The sequence below is a fragment of the Penaeus japonicus genome, unplaced genomic scaffold, assembly GCF_977035675.1.
Source record: "Penaeus japonicus unplaced genomic scaffold, GWHDUDI00000001_assembly GWHDUDI00000035, whole genome shotgun sequence".
NCBI lineage: Eukaryota > Metazoa > Arthropoda > Malacostraca > Decapoda > Penaeidae > Penaeus > Penaeus japonicus.
This window is the reverse complement of record NW_028234437.1, coordinates 22,027,516-22,032,515: the sequence shown is the minus strand read 5'-3', so window position 1 is coordinate 22,032,515 and position 5,000 is coordinate 22,027,516. Positions and strand designations below refer to the sequence as shown.

The 5,000-nt window shown below is 48.9% G+C and overlaps 1 protein-coding gene across 1 annotated transcript in view; it reads left to right on the top strand.

Moving 5' to 3' along the window:
* LOC122247109 (protein tyrosine phosphatase Meg) overlaps positions 1–5,000 on the top strand; it is a gene marked incomplete in the record, with an annotated part of 153,626 nt that overhangs the window by 20,269 nt on the left and 128,357 nt on the right. Inside the window, 1 exon segment of the mRNA XM_086531106.1 lies at positions 592–641.

Below are 5,000 nucleotides of genomic sequence, written 5' to 3'. Positions count from 1 at the left end.
AAGGGATAAGCAAAGAACGGATAGGGTTAAGTGGGATAAGTGGCACAAGGGATAGAAGAGGTGAGGGTGATAGCAAGTGGCATATCTGTCCCTGGATACTACGCACTTCGTCATCCGCGCTGCTTGGCTGGGCAGCAACTGATAAGAGCGGCTGTTATCATTCATTCATCACTCTTATCAGCAGTCTTATTTCAAGGGGAGAAAACTGAAGGTGTACCGTCATCACCATCATTTTCGTCATAGCCATAGAAATAATCATCACCATAATCATCATCGCCATTGAAATTGAAGTCAATACAAGCTATTTGGTTTAATGTTTAAACATCTACGGTTGTTATTGAATGACCTTGCAAATAGTCTATAAGAATTTTCCCCTTTGGTAATGATTACTATGTATGTTGTAGCATTGTGTTATTTACATAAGGAATGATAACGGGTGCATGGTTAACGAGGAAAAAATACATTAGATAAGATTTAATGTAGATTTTCCTTGTAAAATCATCCACCACCCATCCGGTATGATTCCGAATGTAAACAACGTAATATTATTAACTGTCCAAATGTCTAATTAAATCCTTTGTGTCTTTTCAGGTAAACATTCCTTTGAGAGGGAGAGCTCGAGCAAGAAAACGTGAGTTAAGGTAACACATGAGTTTCTTTGTGTGTGTATACAGATTACTGTACTGGAGGAAGAGGGAGAGGGAAAAGGAGAAGGAGAAGGAGAAGCTGAAGCAGAAGGCGAGGAGTAGGAGAGGGAGAGGGAAGGGGAAAGGGAGAGTGAAAGAAATAGTGTGTGTGCGTGAGAGAGAGAGAGAGAGATAAGAGAGAAGGGATAGGAGACAAGAGACAAGAAACACACACACACACACACACAGGCACACAGAACGAAAAAGAGAGAGAAAAAAATACCCGTGAAACAGCAATCGAATTACAACCAGAAAAACAAACGAGTAGGCGAGTTTAGCTCCGTCCACCTAAAGGGCTGATCTAAGGGTGACAGCTGAATGGAAATGTTGTAAGCGGCTATTTCGGGCCGGAAGTGGGTAATAGGACCAATAAAAAAGAATAGGAAAAAGGTTCGGAACTAAGAGGCGACTTTGATGGCACTGATTGCCTTTTGTGGGGGTAGGTGGGTGATGGCGGGGGGGATGGAGAGGGGGGTAGTGGGGGAGCTTGAAGGGAGGCTTGAAGGAGGGGGAGGATGGAGAGGGGAGGGGGGTGGAAAGATGGGGAAGAGAAAGGAGTTAAAGGAGGAGGAAGAGAGGGGAGGGGATTGAAAGAGGGAGAAGAGAGGGGGGATGAAGAAGGGAGAGGGATTGGGGTTTAAAAAGGGGGAAGAGAGGAGGGGAGGGGGGTTGAAGGAGGGGTAAGAAAGGGGAAGGGGTTAAATGAAAAGGAAAAAGGAGTTAGAAGCGTTGGAGGTAGAGAGGGGGGCTTGAAGGACGGGAAGATAGTGTGGAAGGGGAAATGAGAGGATAGAAGTAAAGGGGAAGAGAGAAGGAGTGTAGGGGAGATGGAGGGGGAGGGGGAGAGAAGGGGAATGGGGGAGGGAGGGAGAGAGGGTAGAGGACGGGAAAGGAGAGGTGTATGTTAAGGGAGAGATGGGGTTTGCAGCCCCTCCCCCCCACTTTCCCTCCCCCACTTTTGTGTGCTGGTGTGTGTGTGTGTGTGTGTGTGTGTGTGTGTGTGTGTGTGTGTGTGTGTGTGTGTGTGTGTGTGTGTGTGTGTGTGTGTGTGTGTATTTATATGTATATATATTATATATATATACATATATATATCAATATATATATATATATATATATATATATACATATATACATACATACACACACGCACACACACACACACACACACACACACACACACACACACACACACACACACACAAACACAAACACAAACACACACACACACACACAGCACACAAAAGGGGGGAAGGGAAAGTGGGGGGAGGGTCTGCAAACCCCAATCAAACTATGAGGAAACGAGCGAGGGAAAGGGAATGGGGGAAGGGGGGCGAGGAAAGACAAGCAAGCAGGAATGTAGACAAGTCGGACTCGTGAGTTGGCGTGCGTGAGGACCAAAACGTAAACACGGATTCCCTGTTTGAACGAGGGGCTTGGTGGGACAACAGCTGAGACGGGGGGAGGGTGGAGGGGGCAGAGGATGGACGGGGAGTAGGAGTAGGAAAAGGGGAAGGGGTGTTGGGGAGGGTGGAGGGGGTGTTTGGAGAAGGTGGAGGGGATGTTGGGAGAGGATGGGGGAGTAGGAGAGGGGGAGGGGATGTTGGGAGAGGATGGAGGTGGTATTAGGAGAGGGTAGGGGATGGGGAGGGGGCTTTGGGAGAGGAGGGGGGTTGAGAGAGGGTAGAGGGGGAGTTGGGAGAGGAGGTGGAGGAGTTGGGAGAGGGGGATAGGGGAGTTGGGAGAGGATGGAGGGGATTGGGAAATGGGGAGAAGGTAGTGGTAGAATTAGGGTGGCAAGGAAGGAGAGAGGGAAAGTGGGAGAAGGTGAGAAAATAATGGAAGGGAAGTGAGATGAGAAAGAGAAGGGGGAAGGAAAGGGTGGGGTGGAGGGGTGGAGAGGGTGGAGGAGATCCTTCTCCGTCTGCAACGCTCCCATAACACATTTTTCGTCTCTGGCCTCACTTCTTCTTCTTTGGATGCTGCGTAGTTGAGGAGGAGGTTGAGATGGCCAGACGGCGAGAGATAAAAATCGGGGGAGAGGAGGGGAAAGGAAACGGGGGATGCGGGTGGGGGATAGAGGACTGGGTAGAGGGAAGGAGGAGGAAAGGGGGTGAGGGTAGGATAGGAAGAGGGGAGAGAGAGGGAGAAGGGTGAGGGTAGGATAGGTTAGGAAGAGAGGGAGAGGGGTGAGGGTAGGATAGGTTAGGAAAAGAGGGAGAGGGGTGAGGGTAGGATAAGAAGAGGGAGAGAGAGGGAAGGGAGAGTGAGAGAGGGGAGAGAAATATAGCAAAGAGAGGGGGGATAGAGAGAGCAGAACGGAGGGGATAGGACAGGAAGAGAGTAGGGATGGTAGAAGGAAAGGGGACGGGGATGGGTCAATATGCAACTCTGGTCAAGATGTGCCGTTCGGTCGTTAAGAGAGAGGGGGGGGGGGGAACGAGATATGAAATTATTTAGTGGTGAGACAGGCATAAAAAAGCTGTGATGGGAACAACGAGACAGGATGAGGATGAAAAGGGGGTAGAATGATGAAGAGAGGGAGAGTCAGAGGGAGTGGGAACGAAAATGAGAGTGAGAATGAGAATGACAGAGAATGAGAATGAGAGTGAGAATGAAGATGAGAGAGAGATAGTGAGAGCGAAGAGAGAGAAAAAAGTAGAAAGAGAAAGGGAAAGAGGGAAAGAAAAAAAAAGTGAGAATGAGTGAGAGAGAGAAAAAAAGGAGAAAATGCAAACGCCGAAAATATGAAATTGAATCTGAAAACAAGAGTAACTCCACAACAACAGAAAAACGCCCATAAACTCATTTGGAAAAAAAACTAAATGGGGCTAGATAGGGGGAAGAGACAAACGGTATGGGAGGGTTAAATGAGTATGGGACGTGGGGGAGAGATGAGAGTGGGAAAGGGGTGAGGGGATAAAAGTGGGGAGGGGGAGTGATAAGAGTGGGAAGGAGGAATAAGAGTGGGAAGGGGGGAGGGGATTAGAGTAGGAAGGGGGAGGGGAGTAGAGTAGGGAGGGGGTGGACTATGATTCAGGAGTGTGTGAGTAGGAAAGAATGATATAAGGGGGGAGAAGAGTGAGAGAAAGGGGGAAGAATGAAGAAGAGAAGGAAGGGGGGAGAAGAAGAGAGGGAAAGAGAAGCGTAGGAAGGGGGAGAAGGGGTGGAAAGTGGACAGGATGGAAAGGAAAAGAGCGAGGAAAAAAGGAAGAAGAGTGAGAAGAGGAAAGGGAAGGAGGAGAGAAAAGTGGGAAGAGTTGGACGGGAGAAGACGGGAGAGGAGTGGGAAAATGGCGAGGGTGGTGGGAGAAACGTGGGGAGGGGAGGGACGATGGAGAGAAAGTAAGTGAAGGGGAGGGGAGAGGGGTCATGTTACATAGGCACCTTGTAGGGGGGGAGGGGAGTCAAATCCCTAGTGGCACCGCATGTCTTTACTTACTGGCGCGGGGATTTGGGGAAAGGGCGTTGATTGGCGAGCAGTTGGGGCAGAGGTTGGGGTGGGGGAGGGGAGAAGACACACACACACACACACACACACACACACACACACACACACACACACACACACACACACACACACACACACACACACACACACACACACACACACACACACACACACACTCGCGCGCGAGCATCTGAAATGCCGTGTTGCAAAAAGAGATATATATTTGACGGTGACGATAGTGATAATAGGCATGATGATACGGATAATAGCAATTATGATTACAATATTTATGATACCAGAGCTGAACACAGCAATGATAAAGATAACAATGCTAATACTGATAAAAGTAGCCACAATAAAGATTATAGTACCAGTGCAAAAGACGATGACACTGGTAACTCTAACACTAGAACCAAGGCAACAATAACAATGATAATAACAAGCCCCCCCCCCCGACCCCAATGACCCCCCTCCTCCTCCCTCCCACATCGAACCGGCTTCAGTGAGACCGTCAACCGATCGGCGGGATCGTGTGTCCGAATCGCGTCACTTGTGATGTTTCCTCGAGGCAGCGATTGAGGAGTGAGGGGGAGGGGAAGGGGCAGGGGGAGGGGGAGGGGGGAGGGGGGTTATCTGCTGTCGCTACTTCTTTTGTCGAGAACGGTCTCGTCTCGGTCGGGTGTCAAGCTACGTTCGCCTGTCCCTAATTTAACCTCTTCTGTGCTTTCTTATCCTATCTTATCTTACCCTTCCCTGAACTAACCTATCGTGCGTTATCTTATCTTTCCTTAACTTATCATATGGTTTCTTTTTCTTCCCTAACCTAACCTATCCTATGTTTTTTTTTTACCCAACCCTAGCCT